Raw genomic sequence first — 23,340 nt, forward strand, 5'->3', positions numbered from 1 at the left:
TTCTGCACTGCCCGCCTGAAAGCTGCCATCAAAAGGAGAGCCTCTCCCTTTAGCTGTCCTAAGAGGCCCTTGGAGAAGATTGCTTTTCCGGCTGCCAATTTTCAAATCTGCCCCAAGAACTCCCAACCCACTATTCTCTCATCTCCAGGCCAAGGCCCTCGACTTATCTTTTGGATGATCGGTGATGGGAATCCACGCTGCACCTGAAATGAGTCTGCCTCGGAGGGCCTCGTGATGGCCTGTGAGCCTCTCGGTGAGCTACAATAAAGAAAACCAAAACCAAAGTATGAGTCCAGAGTTATGTGGGCCAAATCCCACCAAGGCAGCTACTTGCTCTCTCCTGAGTGTGCCTGGCTCCTTCAGGCTCCAGCTTCATCATGATTCCAAGGCCTTCATTAGGAGTGGCACCTGGGTTAGAGAAAGGCAAAGTTAAATGGCATTCCCCTGAGTGCAGTGGATGACCTTGTGTGCTGTAAGACATGGGAATGCCTCTGCTAGGCTTCTGAGAAGCCTTGTGTGGGGGAGGCCTCAAATAAACAAATAAAGACCCTTTCTCACCCTGCTGCCTGCAAACTCCCTCCCAAGAACTCCTAACTGCTCACCCTCCCTCTCCCAATCACAATCCTCAACTCACCTGAAGCCTCAATCTCAAACATCATCTTGGACCTTGGGCGGATCCCTCTTGTGACATGATCAATCTGCTGAATAAAATGTTGTGCTTGACACAGCTTGGAATTTCAGGGAGTTGCACTCCTCAATTAAAAAAAAACAAAACAAAACAAAAAAAACCCAACAAAACCAATCCCAAAAACAAACAAAGAAAAAAACCAAACAAACAAAACCCACACAAACAATAAATCCCAAAACACCTAACTCCCCACAGAAACAAAAAAACCACAGAAAACATCAAAAAATCCAAAACCCCCACAAAAACCAACTAAAAACCCCAAAATGAAAACCAAAAAAAACCAAAAATTCCACCAAAAGAAATCCAACCAAAAAAACAACCAGAGCAAAACTACAAATTACAAAAGCACCTTACCACTCCTAAACACAAAACCCAAAATCACAAACCTAAATACTCCCTGTATTCCATGCTGTTTTCTTCACAGAATCTTCCAAGCCTCTGTGCTTTAGATGCCCAGAAACACCTGCTGAAAAGATGCTGAGACGGGCTGAAAAAGCCTCTTCACTGAAATGAGGAGAGCTCTTAACCCAGCACATCCCAGAGAGGGAATGAAGCCCCTCAGCCACGGCTGGGGTTAATATACCCCTGATTGTGCCCGCCTCTCGTTCCCATGCCACCCAGGAAAAGGGAGGGGGCGAATCCCACCAAGCCCTCAGAGCAGCTGCAGCTGTTTGGCTCCTCTGACTCACATTCAAGGGCAGTAAAGGGCTTGTTATAGAAGAAAACTTTTCAGAAAAGGAACAGTGCTTTCTTTTTTTGCAACAACTACTTGGAGCAGAAGAACAGAAAACTGGCAAGATATAAAACTTTGTGGTAAGGTTACATAGCTAGATCAATTGGGTAATTGGGTAATTTGCTGTTACCTTACATAATTATTCTGTGTTTAACAAAAGCCATCTAATAAATTCACACCCAAAACTCCAGCAGCCCAGCTGGCCCTACCAAATCTCTATGTTTATGCATACAGTAAACAAAACCAAAATCCCAGTAATACCTATCAGAAGTCTGTGAAAGAAACCTCTTGAAATTGATCCTACCTCAAATACAAAACAACCCATGCAAAGTTAGCTTGACTCAATAAACAATTTACACAGAGCTAATAACACCAAGAAATAAAACAGCACACCATATACCACCAAAGAATATAATAGTGAAGAAAAAAGAAACCACTTTTTTTTTTTTTTTTTAAAGCTTTTGCCAGGACTCCAACAACAACTTCTTCTCCTTCTGAAATGTCCCTTCTCCTTCCCAAATTCCTTACAACTTCTGAGTTTACATCCAAGCAAAAAGCAAAATTCGTGCACTTGTGCGTTCGATGCTCCTGCCAGATTCTCTGTTTCCCTCCACATCTTCTTACACTTTCAGTCTTCACTCTGTCCTGCCGTGATGAGTTTGACGGACGAATTGGTAAACGTTAAGAGAGGATTTCCCTGCCTCCCTCCCCAGAGCTGGTTTCCTTAGTGCATTTCACTCAATCCCAGGCCGGCAACGATGCACGCTCACCTCAAGCGTGCAAGGCTCACAGCTGCTCGGCTAAACTCGGCTCTAATCGGCTAAACTCGGCCATTGTCATCTGCATTCGGCTGGACTCGACCCTTCGGCACGGCTCGGCTCGCTTCGGCCGAACTCGGAGCCGCTCTCTGCGCTCGGCGCGCCTCGGCTCGCTTCGGCCGAACTCGGAGCCGATCAGTGCGCCCGGCGCGGCTCGGCTCGCTTCGGCCGAACTCGGAGCCGATCAGTGCGCCCGGCGCACCTCGGCTCGCTTCGGCCGAACTCGGAGCCGCTCTCTGCGCTCGGCGCGCCTCGGCGCTCTTCGGCCGAACTCGGAGCCGCTCTGTGCGCCCGGCGCACCTCGGCTCGCTTCGGCCGAACTCGGAGCCGCTCTCTGCGCTCGGCGCGGCTCGGCTCGCTTCGGCCGAACTCGGAGCCGCTCTCTGCGCCCGGCGCGGCTCGGCTCGCTTCGGCCGAACTCGGAGCCGCTCTCTGCGCTCGGCGCGCCTCGGCTCGCTTCGGCCGAACTCGGAGCCGCTCTCTGTGCGCCCGGCGCGGCTCGGCTCGCTTCGGCCGAACTCGGAGCCGCTCTCTGCGCCCGGCGCGGCTCGGCTCGCTTCGGCCGAACTCGGAGCCGATCAGTGCGCCCGGCGCGGCTCGGCTCGCTTCGGCCGAACTCGGAGCCTCTCTGTGCGCCCGGCGCGGCTCGGCTCGCTTCGGCCGAACTCGGAGCCGCTCTCTGCGCTCGGCGCGGCTCGGCTCGCTTCGGCCGAACTCGGAGCCGATCAGTGCGCCCGGCGCGGCTCGGCTCGCTTCGGCCGAACTCGGAGCCTCTCTGTGCGCCCGGCGCGGCTCGGCTCGCTTCGGCCGAACTCGGAGCCGCTCTCTGCGCTCGGCGCGCCTCGGCTCGCTTCGGCCGAACTCGGAGCCGATCAGTGCGCCCGGCGCGGCTCGGCTCGCTTCGGCCGAACTCGGAGCCGCTCTCTGCGCCCGGCGCGGCTCGGCTCGCTTCGGTCGAACTCGGAGCCACTCTCTGCGCGGCCCGGCTCGCCTCGGCCGAACTCGGAGCCGCTCTCTGCCCTCGGCGCGGCTCGGCTCGCTTCGGCCCAACTCGGAGCCGCTCTCTCCGCGTTCGGCTGAGCTCGCCTCGGCTCGGCTCCCTGACGGCGGGCAAGCGGCGCCGCCTCACGTTAAACTCGCCCGGCTCGGGGCTCTCCTGCTGCCGCGTCCCGCGGGCGGCCCGGCCATCGCACGGACACGATCGGGAGCGCGGCGTGGCACAGGAGCTCATTGGGCAGTGACCGCACTCGCGCTAATTAGCGCGCACGAGAGCAGCGGGCTCGGTTCGGCTGAGCTCGGCTCCGTTCAGGCAGCCTCGCAAGCCTGGCCTCGGTTCGCTCGAGGCCGTCAGGTTCCGCCGGTCTCGCCTTGGTTCGGCCGAAAGAGGCGTCGTTCGCTCGTGTTTTTACAAATATCTTTCTATATTGACTGTATATTTCTATATTTAATTTTATACTTCTATAATACTTCCATTATTCCAAATAAAAACCCCGTCTCTAACCAAATAAATAAAAAAACCCTTCTTTTAAAGGATACTGAAATATTTTTTATTTATACTTTGTATAATTATACATTCATATTTTAATTTATCGTTTCTTTGGATGTATTACATTAATAATGATATATTACATATATAAAATTTTAAAATAGATTTAAATCATTATTTAAATTATGTATAATATCTACTGCTACAACTAATTTTTTCTGATATTTTAAATTTTTATATTTATCTGTATGTATTTATTATATATTTCTAAACTTAGATTTCTACCTTTATATTATTTGCATTTATAATTTTTACAATCAAAACACTGCCTATTGACCAATAAAGAAAACCCGCTTTATTTAAGTATTTTAAAAATATTTTCATGTTTATAATTTTCATATTTATATTTATAATTTGTTCAATATTACATGAGAACACACCTGCTCCTGCACCGCAGTGGGGCCCCCTCTCCTGGGGACCTTGGGGTGCCCCAACGGCATCAGAGCCCCGAGTCTTCACCCCCTTCTCCTCTATTTAGAAACTACACTGGAACTTTTTTCTGGAAATAAAGACATTACCTAAATCCTCTCCCCGTGTCCTAGACAGATGGATATTCAGTTATTAGTTGGCTGGGCAGCAGTTTCTTAAATAGAATGATAAACAAGATGTGAACATTTCAGCTACAAGCAAATAGGCAAATCTGAACAAGGTACTGGTGGGCGACCACTGAAGTTATTTTGAAGGAATTTTTTAAACAATAAAATATTGATACCACAAAAATAAAGCAAAAAGCTAACTACTGGCTAAGAAAAAATTAACTTTTGACAGCAACAACATTCCAACCACACAGGCTTTTTCCCGATGTCATACCTTATAACTACCTCTCTTGGGAATTCTCATCATGTATCCCAAAAGGAATAAATACCTCAGAGCGTCCTAAAGCAAAAAGTAGCACACATGAGCTCCTCACACTCCCGGGAGGCCTGCACAGCGTGCACTGAGTCTGCAACAAATTCTGCTCAGTGAGAGTCTGCAAACAAAGGTTCAATTGATGAATTGAACTGATTGTAAAGGGAGGTTTTCTAAGCACAGAAGCACAACAAAGAACAAGCAAAAACAATTCTTAAAAAAAACCTGCAAGTTTCATTTAGCATATATGCGACTGATTTCCACCCTGTGGCTTCTCACTTTGATTCGCGTCTGTAGGTTCAGGAAGATGACAATGCACACTCTGCCCTCCCTGAGCCCCCCACAGCAGCTGAGCGCTGCTCCGTGCGCTCAGATCGTCAGGAACTGGATTGCCCGCATGGACTGGAACTGCTCTGCTGCAGATTCAGGAGAGAGAGGCTGGCTGAGGCGTCGTCCCAATTCCATTTCTGTGTGACGAGAAGCGGTTTGTTCCCAACGGGTGCAACAATCCCCAGCTCGCTTCCGTGGTGAGTACCGATGGCACACAAATGGCAGCCTGAGGAAATCGTGTTCTGGGCTCTAAGTGGTCGGGACAGGGTCTGATTTTTTGTTTTGCATCTGTATGATGATTAGTACGACAGGGCCCTGATCGATGACATGGCAGCACAGAATTAAAAACTCCTCAATAGGATTACATCGACTTCTAGGAAAAGACAAAAGCCTAGGACCCTTCTGAAATCTATTTTGAATGCGAAGCACACGGATTGTCACTATGCTGTGCCTTCCAGCTTTTCAAAGCAGCTTACCTCTGAAGACCAGAAAACATTTATTTCTACAGAAACAATGGGCAACCCCCAGGCTAATCTCAGCGCTACTGTTTAATAGGGGATCTGCCAGCGTGCCAGTCCAGCTTCAAGTGTGCTTTATTTCAGTCTAACATCCCCTCAAAATTCTTCTCACATCTCCCAACCCTGACATCTTATTTTTCCCTAAAGCTTCTCATCATTAGCAATTTCCAAGTAACATGGTATTTTTACAACATTCAAAAATGTCATGCTGGACTGTGCTAGAGAGTAATTTGCAAATATAAGCTTAGCAAAGTTTGAATTGACTTGTCCAGAGAAAAAACCTACAAGTGAACACCTACACCTGCCTACAAAGAGCTAACAAGCCCCTGGCAGCTGCCAGCATCAAAGCACAGCGAATGTTTCTAATACAGGGTAAGGATAACAATATCACCTTTTGTTCTCTCCAGCTTGTTTTCCCTGCAGTCATATTTTGCTTCTTATGATTTTTTTAGTCTCTGCATCTTCTTGGACAGCACCGAGCCCGACGACAAGGATACGAGAGTCTTTCCCTGCCGTAGGGAGAGAACCAGGAAAACAGTTAAAATAAGAACAGGGTAGTTTGAAATTCATACTTCCAATGAGAAGCAGCGCCTAACAAACAGGACAAAAGTAAACAAAGCATGGTACCTCCCTGGGGACAGAAGACTTACAAACTCTCCAGGATTTACAATTCTAGCGACCAACCCCTTCAGGACGGCAGCCAAGTGTCCCATGAGGTGGTGCTGCACCAAAGAACGATCTGAGAGGTTCCAAAGAGTGAAATGCACAATATTTTGCAAAGCCGTAAAATCTTGCAAAATAACAAAAATACAATAGATGTAAACTACAGGGTAAGAGTACAAGTGTTCACTTTAAGAGCTGGAACCATCCAGGTGAGCACCTGATAACTGGATCCTCACCAGAGTTTGAACCCTTCAGGACACAGAAGGGTTTTCCCCAGAAATTTCACAGACTGAGTTTTGATACAAGTATACTTGCCAGACCCTCAGAAACATCACCCATTCTCCAGGTGTCTGGAGAGAACTGCAAATGGCTCTCACGTAGTTTGAGCTAGCTCTGTAAGGTCTCAGGGTGAATTTCACCAGATGCAACCAAACTGGGCAACTCCCAGTGGGACAGAAGGAACCCAAAGCTTGGGTTCGCAGAGCTGCAGCAAATACTGAGGAAACAAACATAACAGCGTAAAAAATAATAAACCATCCTTTTTTTTTCTCTTGCTTTTGTTTTTTTCTTATTCAGATCAGCATAGCAATTAAAGAGAAGGTGAAAAACTCACCATTACCGAACATTTCATCATCTGTAGGCTGAGCATCCTTAGCACAGAGGACTCCAAAGTTAAAATTCACCGATCCCTGGGAAATAAAACCAAATATTGTATGATAAACAATCAAACAGCAGACGTAAAAATTTGTTTCCTCTAAGGACTTTCGGGTACGTATGTACCTTTGCATACATCCAACACATTGGAACATACACTTTATACCATCTCCTAATAAGTAAAAATTTACCTTTAAACTTTGATAGTACAGCATAAAATTATGAACTTAAATTGGTGATCTGTTATTATTAAGTTGGTGCCTAAAGTTATTTCTGCTGTCAGGTTCAAAAAAACATTAATTTTTTTTACTGGAATGAGCAATTGATTTCAAAGTCATCACAAGCCCACCAAAACACAAAGCAGTATTCACTGGATGGGTCTGTGAGCTAGAAGTAGTTAGGCTTGTACTTCCCTCTTGCTATTCCAGAACCAATAAATCCTGTCAACAAAACCAGGATCTATAGCCCACTGCTGTGAAAGATTCTACGAGGATGATGGTTTGATTTGTGTTTAGAAGTTTTGATTTGAAATGGCCAGTTCAATGGATAAAGACAGTTTAGGTAGTATTACATTGCTATTATTATTATTTCTATTATTATTTTTACTATTACTACTGCTATTGTTATCATCTGCTACTGGAAGAAACAAACCAGTAGTACCTATACTTAATTACTTTTATTTCCAGGAAATAATAAAGAAAAAGAACCAAACCAAAAAAAGTCACTTCCTACCTTTTATATCAAGGGATGAAAAATTTCTCTTGGGCTCTTCTCCAATTTATCAAGACTCATAGCACTGAAAGGCAAACAAAACAGTGCTTTATAGAAGGGCAAGTGCACATTTCAAGGCTGAACCACCAACTGATTGCAGTGACAGCAGTTACAACATGAATCGTTCCCAGAGCCTCTGTTAAATGGAATGTTCTGTGGAACTGCCGTTTCTTTCCCAAAACACTAACTTCCAACACTTCCTAATCATATTTTGTATTTTAAAACAAAAGAAGTTAGTGAGACTCTGTGCGGAGGTCAGGTTTAAATTTATTTCCTTCTAAAGCACAGAGCTCTGTTCCATCACCCTTCACTTCGGCTCTACACTGAATCGTGGTGAGCATTTGAGGAGTGCTCAATAATCAATTCTATTTCTCTCTTTTTCTAGCTCTCTCTATTCCTAAATCATTCCAGACAAGTCAAATGAAAAATGAAAAAAACAAGTTCAGCATCAAAGTCACACTTTTTCCCGTTGTCTGGTCAAGAACAGGCTCTAAATCCACTTACTGCTGCCTTCAACGATTCAGACTTGCAAAAGCATTCTTACATATTTTACAGGTTTATCATAAAACCCACAGAACGCAAGCTCTGAATTACAGGAAAAGGTACACAGGCAAATATCTAAAGGGATCACTTATTAGTAAATACATACCTTGGTAGAGATCGCACTGAGAACCTTTCTGAGGGACTCTAAGGGACGCATGTTTTCTGAGCACCCTATAAACAAGAAAAGCTAGGATATAGTACAGGACATCCCCACTTTTTCTACATATTCAAATAGTATTTTTAATAAAAACAATTCAGTTAAAAAAGAAGGAAGAAAACCAAGCTAATTTTACTCAGCTGTATTTACTGCCGATTTAGAGAAAAATCCCGGGCAGCGTCGGCCGTTGCGGCACACGTCGCGCCGGCAGCAGGGCCTGCCGGGAGTTGGAGTCTCGGGCTGGTAGCCACTCATGTGCCGCGATAGCCGTTGCGTCACACGCCGCGCCGGCAGCAGGGCCTGCCGGGAGTTGGAGTCTCGGGCTGACAGCCACGGCTCCGTCCCCCGCCACCGGGAGCTGCAGTCCCTCCCGGGCATCAAACGGCTCCTTCGCCCCAGGGCGGGGAAGGACCTGAGGCAGGACCGCTCCTCCCGAATGCCCTCTCTTTTCCCCTCCAACTCTTTTTCTTTTTTTAACGCTGTTTTTCACCCCTTTCCCTTCCCTTCCCTTCTGCTCTCCTGCTTTCTTTCCTTTCCTTTCCTTTTTTTCCCCTTCCCTTTCCCTTTCTTTTTCTTGTATTTGTAATCTTGGTTTTCCTTCCTAGCTTTAGAATCAAAAAGCAGCAGTAGTAACTTTCAGGCTACCTGGGAGTAAAAAAAAACCCAAAACTATAATGATTGAAAGAAAACTATTTATTCCCTGGGAGCCTGAAATTTTCTACTGCTGCACATGACACAGAGCTTTTTATTCCTTCTTATATACAGTTGATATTTTATACTCGCTTTATACACCGCCCCCTGCCGTCTGCACCGGCGCTCTGCAGGCAGAGTGCTGCGGCGTCGTTCGGTTCTGTTTAAATAAACTCGGCTAAATTAGGCTTGGTTCGGCTTAGGTCTAAAATCGTTTCGGTTCGGCTTTTCGTCTAAATTCGGCTTTTCCGGCTCTTCGGCTGAACTCGGCCCGGTTGGGCTAAAGTCGGTCATATTCGGCTCTTTGTCTAAATGCGGCCAATGTCGGCTACAGTCGGCTATCGGTTACACTCGGCTATCATCGGCTCTTCGTCTCAAGTCGGCTGTGTTCGGCTACACTCGGCTCTTCGTCTCAAGTCGGCTGTGTTCGGCCACACTCGGCTCTTCGGTGAAACTCGGCTATTTTCGGCCACACTCGGCTCTTCGGTGAAACTCGGCTGTTTTCGGCTACACTCGGCTCTTCGGGGAAACTCGGCTGTTTTCGCCCACACTCGGCTCTTCGGCTCTTCGGAACAATTCGGCCCGGCTCGGCTCCCTCAGGGCGGGAAAGCGGCTGTCAGAGGACCCCGGCACAGCGAGGCGTTTCCCCACATGCCTGTCACAAACCCGCCGAAATACGCCCGCCCGCGGCGCCGCTGAGACCACAGCATGTGTCGGGTACACTTGAAACGTCACAGAAAATACCACCGGGGCCGCGCCGGGGTCGGTATTCCATGCAGGCAGTCCAGTGACACCCACCCCGGTCCTCCACTTCCCCGCCCTTTTCGCCGCCCTGTTGAGAAGGTCAACCAAAAGTCCGCGACATCCGCGACGCGCCACTCCCAAGGTGGCGGCCTCTCGGTGCAGGGCTGCAGTACCGCGCTCTGCCCACAAGGCGGCAGCACTGCCGCCCGCCCCAGCCGGGGGCGCAGCGCGCCTCGGGGCTGCGGGCAGCGAAGACGGCAAAAAAGAACAGGGGCGATCCCCGCCGAAAACTGCTCTGAAATAAATGCCCCAAAACAACCGGGAAGAGGAAAAAAAAAACTTCTGCCTCTAATCTAATAGAACAAAACAAAACAAAACCTCAACAATTTCTTTAAAAAAAAATTAAATATTTAAAAAAATATTTTTTTCATATTAATATTCACATTTCTATTTACAATGTATATTGATGTACACTGTCCATTTATACATTTGTTTTTATGAATACATTTCTATTCCATATTGCATATATCCCTAAAACTTAAATTTATTTTTATATGTTTATACATATTTTTACATAGTAAGTATATATTTCTGTTAGGATTTTTACTTCTGTAACACTCACAGTACTCAAAATAAAACCCCTGCCTCTACCCCATACATGGCAAATAAAACCCCCTTTCATCTCAACTGTATTTAAATTTTTTAGAAAAAAATTTTTCAAATTTATATTTAAAATGTTTACTGATGTATGATCGATTTTGCATTTATATTTAGCGATTTATTTATAAATTTATATTCTATGTTACATGTGTTCCTATTACTTATATTTTTATATACTTTTATTCATATCTTTATATATTTATTATATCTTTCTGTGTTAGGATTTTTACATCTGTAACACTTACATTATTTAAAATAAAACCCCTGCCTCTACCCACATTAAAGCCAAAAAGAACCTCAGTCTTCTCAACTGTATTTAAATATTTTTTAAAATTCTGTTTTTCAGGTTCATATTCACTTTTACATTTAAAATGTATACTAATGTATACTCTTATTTGTATTCTCCATTACATCTCTTCCTATTATTTATATTTACTTACATTTTGTGTTTATATATATATATTTATATCTTGATTTTATATCTCAATATTTAGAAATATATAACAATAATATCTACATTAATATTATTTAAAATAAAAACCCTGCCTCTAACCCAATAATAAAAAAGACCCCAACCCTTTCTTTTAAAAAATATTTAAATATGTTTTATCCTTATGTCTGATTTTTATATTCCTATTTGTATTTATAATGTATATTAATGTCTATTGCTTACTTATACATTTATCTTTACCAATGTCAAGTTATAAATAAATTTATATTCTATATTACATCTGATGCGAGTAGTTATTTATATATTTTATACATATTTTTATGCATTGATTAAATATTTCTGCGTCAAGATTTTTACTTCTCTAACACTTATAATATTCAAAATAAAACCCCTGCCTCTACTTAAATAAAAGCCAAAACATTCCCTTTCTTTTAAACTATATTTACATATTTTTATATTTATATTCCCATATAATGTTATTTATATTCTATACTACAACTCTTCATATTACTTACATATATTTATATATAAATTTATATTCATACTTTAGCAATTTCTCTTTATATATTTATTATATATTTCTATCTTAAGATCCACATTTCTATATTACTTATATTATTTAAAATAAAACTCCTGCCTCTAACCAAATAAAAACCAAGGACACCCCTTTATTTGAACCAGATTTAAAATTTAGGAAGTAAATTTATTTTTCAAAATTTAATGATATTTATATGGATATTTTTATTTATTTTATTCATAGATATTATATATATTAGAGAGAATACCTTCTAATATAATAATAGATATATATTTTCTGTATCATATTTTTTTACTTATATTTATTTAATTTAAATAAATATATACAAATATATATATACAAAAACAACCTGATAAGAGACTAAGAACTTTTTCAACAGATAACCACAGTACTAATTTCAGACTTAGAAAAACATTTAGGCGTAATCACTACCACAAAATTAACCCAAAGTAGAAAAATTACCAGAAAACCAACAAAACAAGCTAAACTCATTTCTGAGCACCATAGTCCTTCCTCACTCACAATATGCAATTAATTCTCTCCTGCCATTTACATCCCCAGCATCATCCCATACTGAGCATTCCTGGCACCAGAAGTCACTCGGAGCCAATTAACATCCAACTTTCCCTTCCTCAGGACTGTGTGCTTTCTGTGTCTTTATGCACACAAGGAGCAGCTGTCAGACCCAACTCTCAGCAGCCTAACAAGCACTCAGATGTTCTCTCCAGGTTCAGGGGTTGCTCACTGTGAGGCAGCCTTCAATCCAGTGAGGATTGCCTCGCTTCTTCCCTGGCAGTAGCCTTGCACAATTACCTCAGCTGGAAGTCAGACCCCACTCCCTGAATTCTCATCTCTGCCTTTAAGTAATGCGTTGTGTGGAAGACTGTGCAGCGGTTTCTGAAAGAAAGTGATTTCAGGAGAAATGGGAAATTCATGGTGTCCAGTTTCTCAGTTAGTTGGTGTCAGGGGTCATCTAATAACAGCACCATCAACAGTTTCAGCACTACCTCTGTGCAACCAACACTTGTTAGGACATGAAGTGCAGTGCTGTCATGGCTAAAGTGAAGAGAAGTGCTGTCATGGCTAAACGCTTTCAGGGATCAGGGAAATGGGGAGGAAGCAGGAAGGCAGGAGATCAGGAGTTTCACAGTGCCTCTCACCATAGCTCTGTGCCAAGTACTTGACACTGGCAGGGGTCTGTGCACAAATCACAAACAGGGCAGGGCTGCTGGGAACTGCCTTGAGCCGTTTGATTTTCCAGCATCAGCCTCATTCCATGGTTACGGCAATGGGAAGATGCCACCAGCTCACATCCCAGGCAGCAGACCAAGAACTCAATGTCACAACTCACTTTATCAGTTTTTTGCCCAATCACACAAAGCAAAAGCACATTGACAGTAGCTCTATCCAACCACTGTAAGCACAGGTACCTTTGGTTAAACAATGCTTGCTTATTTCAAATACAATACCTGCTTGTGAGCCTTAAACACAATGCACAGAGCTCCAGTATTAAGCCTAGAACTTCCTAATATCTTGCTAGATAAACTTTCTGTAGCTTAGGGAGTTATTCTAGGCAAGTGTTAATACACAGACCATTGTTCCATTTGTTCTTGCTTTTCCACAGTTTAAATAGTTTTTCTGCTGACCAATCTCATGGCTGCTGCTCAGCTCTGATCACAGTTCTGCTGTCTCTGAGGCCTGCCTTTTGCAGCTTTCCCAAACCCCTCTGATTTTACGCATTCCCACAGTACTCAGTGCTGGATGAACCCTAGTGCAGAAACAGAGGAAGTAGGATTTAGTGAGTCTACTCACCCAAAGTACTGGGAAAGAAACTCCCTATCAGATGAGTTCTGCAGATCACAGACAGGAGGAAATGTAGTTACAATGGGTTACGCCTGAGAACTGTGCTCACATGCAGTTTCCCGGGGGGTTTTTGGCCCTGCTAGCAAACGTCACCCTTGGAAGCACATGAGCAGAAACAGATGGGTCCCCCAGTGAGCGCCTTGCTAAGATAACCCTCACAAAAAAACCATTCCATCCCCTGTGGTAAATTATAACTGCTGAACTGCCAGCTGATGGCATTGCTGCCCCAGGGCTCTGTGTTTGTAACTCTGCACACGTTGGGAGCGACAGCAGCTGAGCTGACACCTTTCTATGGGGAAGAGCCTTCAGTTTGCACGTCTTTTTCAACCATTTCAAGCAAAGACACCGGCCCAGGGTTACAAGGAATAACAGCTGTGAAACTTCTCCTTGAAAATGCTACAGCTGAAATAAAGCTGCCAAGGTGTGCTGATATGGGCCATTCTTGTTTCTCACACAGAACCTGTCACAAAACTAAATGCTGCAACAGGAGCAGACAGCATGCCAAGCAGGCACTGCTGATCTGAAATGCATCCAAAATAACTAAACCTCCTGAGCCTGGAAATCCTGGCTTGAAATTCCATTACAATAAACTTTCCAGCACTGGCACTCTGGGATTTGGAAAGTAGAGTCTGTTCTCTTGGTCTTGTTAATTCCTTGATTTATCCTCACTTTTGTGTTCAGCCCCAAATAAGCCAGATTCCACTCAATTACAGTCTGAACTGGACAATATTTCCCTACTCAGCTGAGTGGTGTTCCATCACAGTGAAATAAAAAAAAAGGCTACAGGTCTTTTCTTTCCTTAGCTTGCTATGCCTACTTTTTTATTACTACTCCATTTTCCTAGAAACCTACTTAGACTGGGAGAATACTACCAGTTACCTGCCTATCTGTGAAAGTTATCACAAAAACCAGAAGAAATAATCCAGATTAGGACCAAAAACAGCCCCCCCAAAAATTGCCACATCTGCAGAAAAGAATTCCACCAATAAGCCTGTTCTGGTGCAGATATAGCAGGCAGAATTTTTTCCCAAGCAAAATACCGCTGGACCTTGACTAATCCTTCACATTGAAATGAAGTTGTACTTTTGTACCTGGGAAAATCACTGCCAGTCTCAGTCACAGGTGCATTGACAGAATCCTAAAAGATGCTGAGAACCAGTCCTAAATTCATTTATGACTTCAGTTCTGTTAGCAGAAGGATAGCATCAGTTTTCTTTGTCCCTATCTAGTTTTCTTCCTCGATTTTCAATTTCCCAGAAGGGAAGCCCCAGACTCCCGCATTTGTCCTTTCCTTACTGGAAGCCTCCTCAGGGAAGATGAGGTATTATCAGATGTCATTTCTTCCCTTGTCCTGGGGACCCTCAAACACCACCACAGTCTGATTACTTGTTTAGAGACAAAACCATTTGAATTAGTGCTAGGAACCTTGTCCCACCTCTATTGGACCTCTATTTCTGCTTCTCTTGTATTTTTATTTCACCAGACTGCAACTTGTTCAGATTTGTTTGTCAGCAAACGTGGCATGTCAAAAAATTGTTCAACTGAGAAGCTCCATCTCAAAGTGCTTAGGCTATCAGATAACCCAGGCAATGTTTTAACTCACACCCTGATAGTTAAAACTATTAAACTTGCATCCCACCTAGCATGTTGACACAGCATTACCAGGAAACAAAGTTCATTTTGTCTATACATGCAAAAATCATGAGGTGAAAGACGTGGCAGAGCATTTTGACTGATACAGCAAAGTTCTTACAACATAAAGTAGTGTGTGTGGTTTTCCTGGTTGGGGTTTTTTTTTGTTTTTGTTGTTGCTGTATCTTTATTTTTTTTAATAATACACAAAGTTCAGTCATTTGAGAAAATCATCAAAGAGTAATTGCCACACCAGCGCTATTTAGCATGTTCCTTTCTCCTTTTTTCCCTGACTGAAACCCACATCAAGTAATTACATGCAATTAAACATATTCTTTCCAATGCTTTTGCCTTGTTTTCTTTTTTCATTTCACTACAATTACTGTGAATTCTCTTTTACTCATCAACTTGCACTTTTCAAGCAAATTTTCATGCATTTTATGCATCAAAAGGGCCAATACCTCAAAGAGGAGGATCTTTGTAGCCTGCCCTGATGGAGGGCCATTTCATCCAAATCTCATCATTTTCATCCAAATCTGTTCTGCGCCTCATCAAGGCTCTGATAATGGGCTCTACACAGCAGAAATAGTCAAATTGCAGTTTGAACCAGAGAAATGTTTATTTGCTGCAAAGTAGCAATTACACGAATCTTCAGCTACACAAGGGAACCTCTCAAACAACAGTGCTGTAAATCAAGCAGTTTGTTCACTTGAGATAGGAACCTAATAAGAGAAAAATAGTCTCCAAAAGAATTCATCCCATCATTGAATTTTTAGGCTGTTTGAGATACAGACTGTGTCTGGATGCCTAAGGGGGTCTTAAGAGCTACACAGGCAGTGGTATGGTGCAAATAACAAACACATGTGAGTCAGCACTGACAGACAGAAAGGGTAGGATCCCTGTCCTTTATCAAATCACTATGGACAGGATCTTCCTTGTCTCAAATACTTTAGGAGCACAAACACTCTTCAGCCTCCATTAAATAACATGGTATTGACTCCTCTCTATGCCAAGGATTGAAGAAACATGCTACAGCCTCACCTAGAGGAGTTATAACAACTCCCAGTCCTATGCACAGGTGACCTGTCCAATTACTAACTAAAACAGATGAATAACAGAAATATAGTCAGAGACCAACAGAACTAATAAACCTTCTTCTATAGAACATCATACTTGTTTCTCATCCTCTCCATGAACCAGTCGCCACCAAAAACATATTGGGAAACCAGAGAGCCTGAAGGAAACCATTCCTCCATGCACTCCATGTTCTTAGCACTCAAAGCTCCAGGGAATTTTCCTTGAGCAGGTAAGGATATGGTGACAATGCACTTTGAGACTATTACTGCATGATGCTCCCAGGCAATCCATTCAAACAGACTGATTCACCTCAGCCCAGCTGAGCACACCACAGGAGCAGAATAACTCTGCTAGAGCTGGTTTCTGTATGGAACAGGCTGATGAGCTCCAGCCACTGTGCTGTGCCCAGTGATTCCAGCTCACCTCTCTGAATTTCTGCTGAAATGGGAGGGCAGGTTGCCAACACAGGCTGGGATTAGACAGAAGGCAGCACTGGAATCAGCTGGGGGCTCAGGACTCAGGAGCTCCCCACCTGAGAGCTCACATGTGTTTTGTTCTGCTGAAAATCCAATTTTGTCACTGGTCTGGAAAGAGGAGTGTTCTTGAATCATTTTCATCTGAGAAGCAGTTGAAAATATGTATATAAATATATAGTATTCATAGAAATATATCTTATATAGAATATATACTTTATAGATAATATTATATCTATTGTTATATATAATTATATATTTTATATATTATATATTATTAATATATATTATATCTAATTCTATATATCTAGAGCTATATCTAGAGCTATATATAGAGCTATGTGTTAAACCATCCATTTTTGCCTGAACATCAGTTCCCTGTCTGAAGTTAAAATTATGAACAGTGAACATGTTATGGACAGTGGAAGCTGAAAGCCAAACTAATTTACAGATGGATCCTGAAAACTCAGCAGAGTTAGACTACTGAAGTCAAAAGGCTCCAATATTTTATTTTCTATTTTAACCTAAAAAGGATAGTCTGGTGACATTTCAGGTTCAAATTGAGGTTGGGACAACAATTACAATTGAAGAAGTAAAATGCCACAAGTTCTGTACATGACTGGAATCAACTTAGTCCACACAGCTATGAAGGGGGTGATACCAGCAGTAATCAATTCCTAATGTTATTTCCTGTGAGTACAATGAATTGTATAAACATAAATGCTCAAGAGTTAAGTTTATGTTTGGATTCTTCAAAACACAAACTTTTAGGGATTATAAAAACGCCTGGCTTTTCCTTCTTCCTCAGAGAATTCTCACCTGGTATTTTGCTTTGACAATTTATGCTTCTATTCTGAATCTGAAAATAATCATCAGTAACTCAAACGGGCATAGGAAAATACATTATTTTTTGCCAGTCAACCCATGATACCACTGCACAGTTTTGTGAGGGAAAGTTTCATTTGCCTTCCAGCCATCAGGCACTGGCAAGCATTCAAGCAAGCACATCCATTCAGATGAAGGACCGGCTTGTTGCATGACTGAGCAGCCAAATTCAATTCATACTTGGAGTGAAACTAATTAATATTTGTAAATAGAATATATACTTTATATATAGTATTATATAGATTATATAGAATTATATATTGTATGTATTATATATTATGAATATATATTATACATAATTCTATATAACATAGAGCCATACCTAGAACCGTATCTGGAAGCATACTGAATACATATCTAGTACATATACAGAACATAACATTCTGGAACGTACCTAGAACTGTATCTAGAACGGAACCCAGAACACACCTAGAACACAATCTACAAAGATTCATAGAGTCTAGAACATGTCTAGAACGCACCTAGAACGCAAATCTAGAGCCTAATACAAAGCAATCTAGACCGCAATTTAGAGTCTAGAACGTGCCTAGAACACAATCTAGCGCCCACCTAGAACGGAATCTAGAACATAGCTATAACGCGCTCCATAACGCGCTCTAGAACACACCTAGAACGCGCTCTAGAACACACCTAGAACGCAATCGAGAACACACCTAGAACGCAATCTAGAACGCGTTCTAGAACACACCTAGAACGCGCCCTAGAACGCGCCCTAGAACGCACCTAGAACGAAATCTAGAACATATGTAGACCGCGCTCTAGAACACACCTAGAACGCAATCTAGAACGCGTTCTAGAACACACCTAGAACGCGCCCTAGAACGCGCCCTAGAACGCACCTAGAACGAAATCTAGAACATATGTAGACCGCGCTCTAGAACACACCTAGAACGCAATCTAGAACGCGTTCTAGAACACACCTAGAACGCGCCCTAGAACGCGCCCTAGAACGCACCTAGAACGAAATCTAGAACATATGTAGACCGCGCTCTAGAACACACCTAGAACGCAATCTAGAACGCGTTCTAGAACATACCTAGAACGCGCCCTAGAACGCGCCCTAGAACGCACCTAGAACGAAATCTAGAACATATGTAGACCGCGCTCTAGAACACACCTAGAACGCAATCTAGAACGCGTTCTAGAACACACCTAGAACGCGCCCTAGAACGCGCCCTAGAACGCACCTAGAACGAAATCTAGAACATATGTAGACCGCGCTCTAGAACACACCTAGAACGCAATCTAGAACGCGTTCTAGAACACACCTAGAACGCAATCTAGAACGCGCTCTAGAACACACCTAGAACGCGCCCTAGAACGCACCTAGAACGTACCTAGAACGAAATCTAGAACATATGTAGACCGCGCTCTAGAACACACCTAGAACGCAATCTAGAACGCAGTCTAGAACACAATCTAGAACGCGCTCTAGAACATACCTAGAACGCGCTCTAGAGCGTACCTAGAACGCAGTCTAGAACGCACCTATAACGTAATCTAGACCGCACCCAGACCATATTCAGTGTACGGAACTACATCTAGAACATACCTAGAACGCACCTAGAACTAGACCTAGAACTGTATCTAGAACCTACCTAGGGCCTTTTACGACAGTCGCGCTTTCCGGCTGTCTGTACGACAGTCGCGCTTTACGGCACCTTTTACGACAGTCGCGCTTTACGGCTGTCTTTACGACAGTCGTGCTTTACGGCACCTTTTACGACAGTCGCGCTTTACGGCACCTTTTACGACAGTCGCGCTTTACGGCCGATTTTACGACAGTCGCGCTTTACGGCACCTTTTACGACAGTCGCGCTTTACGGCACCTTTTACGACAGTCGCGCTTTACGGCCGATTTTACGACAGTCGCGCTTTACGGCACCTTTTACGACAGTCGCGCTTTACGGCCGATTTTACGACAGTCGCGCTTTACGGCCGGTTTTACGACAGTCGCGCTTTACGGCACCTTTTACGACAGTCGCGCTTTACGGCGCCTTTTACGACAGTCGCGCTTTACGACACCTTTTACGACAGTCGCGCTTTACGGCACCTTTTACGACAGTCGCGCTTTACGGCACCTTTTACGACAGTCGCGCTTTACGACACCTTTTACGACAGTCGCGCTTTACGGCCGATTTTACGACAGTCGCGCTTTACGGCACCTTTTACGACAGTCGCGCTTTACGGCACCTTTTACGACAGTCGCGCTTTACGGCGCCTTTTACGACAGTCGCGCTTTACGGCACCTTTTACGACAGTCGCGCTTTACAGCCGATTTTACGACAGTCGCGCTTTACGGCCGGTTTTACGACAGTCGCGCTTTACGGCCGATTTTACGACAGTCGCGCTTTACGGCACCTTTTACGACAGTCGCGCTTTACGGCCGATTTTACGACAGTCGCGCTTTACGGCCGGTTTTACGACAGTCGCGCTTTACGGCCGATTTTACGACAGTCGCGCTTTACGGCACCTTTTACGACAGTCGCGCTTTACGGCACCTTTTACGACAGTCGCGCTTTACGGCCGGTTTTACGACAGTCGCGCTTTACGGCACCTTTTACGACAGTCGCGCTTTACGGCTGTCTTTACGACAGTCGTGCTTTACGGCACCTTTTACGACAGTCGCGCTTTACGGCACCTTTTACGACAGTCGCGCTTTACGGCCGATTTTACGACAGTCGCGCTTTACGGCACCTTTTACGACAGTCGCGCTTTACGGCCGGTTTTACGACAGTCGCGCTTTACGGCCGATTTTACGACAGTCGCGCTTTACGGCCGGTTTTACGACAGTCGCGCTTTACGGCCGATTTTACGACAGTCGCGCTTTACGGCGCCTTTTACGACAGTCGCGCTTTACGGCACCTTTTACGACAGTCGCGCTTTACGGCACCTTTTACGACAGTCGCGCTTTACGGCCGATTTTACGACAGTCGCGCTTTACGGCACCTTTTACGACAGTCGCGCTTTACGGCACCTTTTACGACAGTCGCGCTTTACGGCCGATTTTACGACAGTCGCGCTTTACGGCACCTTTTACGACAGTCGCGCTTTACGGCCGATTTTACGACAGTCGCGCTTTACGGCCGGTTTTACGACAGTCGCGCTTTACGGCACCTTTTACGACAGTCGCGCTTTACGGCGCCTTTTACGACAGTCGCGCTTTACGGCACCTTTTACGACAGTCGCGCTTTACGGCACCTTTTACGACAGTCGCGCTTTACGGCCGATTTTACGACAGTCGCGCTTTACGACACCTTTTACGACAGTCGCGCTTTACGGCACCTTTTACGACAGTCGCGCTTTACGGCCGATTTTACGACAGTCGCGCTTTACGGCACCTTTTACGACAGTCGCGCTTTACGGCACCTTTTACGACAGTCGCGCTTTACGGCCGGTTTTACGACAGTCGCGCTTTACGGCACCTTTTACGACAGTCGCGCTTTACGGCTGTCTTTACGACAGTCGTGCTTTACGGCACCTTTTACGACAGTCGCGCTTTACGGCACCTTTTACGACAGTCGCGCTTTACGGCTGTCTTTACGACAGTCGTGCTTTACGGCACCTTTTACGACAGTCGCGCTTTACGGCACCTTTTACGACAGTCGCGCTTTACGGCCGATTTTACGACAGTCGCGCTTTACGGCACCTTTTACGACAGTCGCGCTTTACGGCCGATTTTACGACAGTCGCGCTTTACGGCACCTTTTACGACAGTCGCGCTTTACGGCCGATTTTACGACAGTCGCGCTTTACGGCACCTTTTACGACAGTCGCGCTTTACGGCCGATTTTACGACAGTCGCGCTTTACGGCCGGTTTTACGACAGTCGCGCTTTACGGCGCCTTTTACGACAGTCGCGCTTTACGACACCTTTTACGACAGTCGCGCTTTACGGCACCTTTTACGACAGTCGCGCTTTACGGCCGATTTTACGACAGTCGCGCTTTACGGCACCTTTTACGACAGTCGCGCTTTACGGCACCTTTTACGACAGTCGCGCTTTACGGCCGGTTTTACGACAGTCGCGCTTTACGGCACCTTTTACGACAGTCGCGCTTTACGGCTGTCTTTACGACAGTCGTGCTTTACGGCACCTTTTACGACAGTCGCGCTTTACGGCACCTTTTACGACAGTCGCGCTTTACGGCCGATTTTACGACAGTCGCGCTTTACGGCACCTTTTACGACAGTCGCGCTTTACGGCACCTTTTACGACAGTCGCGCTTTACGGCCGATTTTACGACAGTCGCGCTTTACGGCACCTTTTACGACAGTCGCGCTTTACGGCACCTTTTACGACAGTCGCGCTTTACGGCACCTTTTACGACAGTCGCGCTTTACGGCCGGTTTTACGACAGTCGCGCTTTACGGCCGATTTTACGACAGTCGCGCTTTACGGCCGGTTTTACGACAGTCGCGCTTTACGGCCGATTTTACGACAGTCGCGCTTTACGGCACCTTTTACGACAGTCGCGCTTTACGGCACCTTTTACGACAGTCGCGCTTTACGGCACCTTTTACGACAGTCGCGCTTTACGGCCGATTTTACGACAGTCGCGCTTTACGGCACCTTTTACGACAGTCGCGCTTTACGGCACCTTTTACGACAGTCGCGCTTTACGGCACCTTTTACGACAGTCGCGCTTTACGGCCGATTTTACGACAGTCGCGCTTTACGGCCGGTTTTACGACAGTCGCGCTTTACGGCCGATTTTACGACAGTCGCGCTTTACGGCGCCTTTTACGACAGTCGCGCTTTACGGCACCTTTTACGACAGTCGCGCTTTACGGCACCTTTTACGACAGTCGCGCTTTACGGCCGATTTTACGACAGTCGCGCTTTACGGCACCTTTTACGACAGTCGCGCTTTACGGCACCTTTTACGACAGTCGCGCTTTACGGCACCTTTTACGACAGTCGCGCTTTGCGGCCGGTTTTACGTCAGTTTTTTCTTGCCCATCTTGGCGTTTTTTCTTGCCAGTCTTGGGGTGTTTGTTCCAGATTTCTTCTTGCCCATCTTGGGGTTTTTTTTTGTGTTTTTTTCTGGGTTTTTTCTTGCCCATCTTGCGGATTTTTTCTGAGGTTTTTTCTGGAGTATTCTTGCCTATCCTTGGGTTTTTTTCCGTTTTTTTTTTGTTTTTTTTTTTCCTTGGTTTTTTAAGGGTTTTTTCTGGTCCATCTTGGTTTTTTTTCCGGGGAGTTTTCTCACCCATCTTGGGGTTTTTTCCTTGGTTTTCTGTGGGTGTTTTCTGGGTTTTTTCTTGCCCTTCTTGGGGGTTTTTCTGTGATTTTTCTGGGTTTTTTGTGGATCTTCTCCTTGCCCATCTTGTGGTTTTTTTTGGGGGGGTTTTTTTCCTTGCCCATCTTGGGATTTTTTTCCCTTTTTTTTCCGTTTTTTTTTCTGGTTTTTCCTGGGTTTTTTCTGGTCCATGTAGCATTGTTTTTCTGGGATTCTTCTTGCCCATCCTGGGGTTTTTTTCTTGGTTTTCTGTGGGTGTTTTCTGCATTTTTTTCTTGCCCATCTTGGGGGTTTTTTTCTCGGTATTCTCACCCATATTGGGTTTTTTTTTCTTGGTTTTTTGGTTCTTTTCTAGCCTATCTTGTGGTATTTTTCTGGGTTTTTACTTGGCCGGGACCAAAAAAAAAATCAGCCAGGGTGGAAGGCAGCTGGGGATTTTTTATTCTAAATTTAACAAGGAGTTGCAAAACCTGGAAAGCAAAAGTCACACACACAAGGTTAAATCCAGTCAGCATGCGCTCACACACACAGAGACGAGCAGACAGACACAGCCACGTGCTCTCACACATACTCCTTCCACTTACATGCTCACTGTGGCCCTTACCTGAGATGCTGAAGAAGGTGCTTTGACACATCTTCTGGCTGCCGCTCCTTGAGGTAAATGGCAGATCCTGGGGAAAACAGCAGCCACGAGGACCTGTGAGTCAACAGGAAGGGTCAACAGGTGGCTGACAGCTAGGACTTGTCCCCACTCTGGACTGATAAATTTTCTACCCAAAATCCCACGAAAGAC

The 23,340-nt window shown here is 44.7% G+C and overlaps 1 long non-coding RNA gene across 1 annotated transcript; it reads right to left on the reverse strand.

Annotated features, from left to right (window-relative positions):
• Window positions 1-6,091: 6,091 nt before the first annotated feature.
• Window positions 6,092-8,465, reverse strand: LOC132078806 (uncharacterized). Its single transcript, XR_009419298.1, has 3 exons — window positions 8,220-8,465; window positions 7,532-7,595; window positions 6,092-6,834 (listed from the first exon to the last, which is right to left on the reverse strand). It is a non-coding gene; the product is annotated as an uncharacterized LOC132078806 (long non-coding RNA).
• Window positions 8,466-23,340: the final 14,875 nt, after the last annotated feature.

This window comes from Ammospiza nelsoni, chromosome 12 (genome assembly GCF_027579445.1).
Source record: "Ammospiza nelsoni isolate bAmmNel1 chromosome 12, bAmmNel1.pri, whole genome shotgun sequence".
NCBI classification, from domain to species: Eukaryota; Metazoa; Chordata; class Aves; order Passeriformes; family Passerellidae; genus Ammospiza; species Ammospiza nelsoni.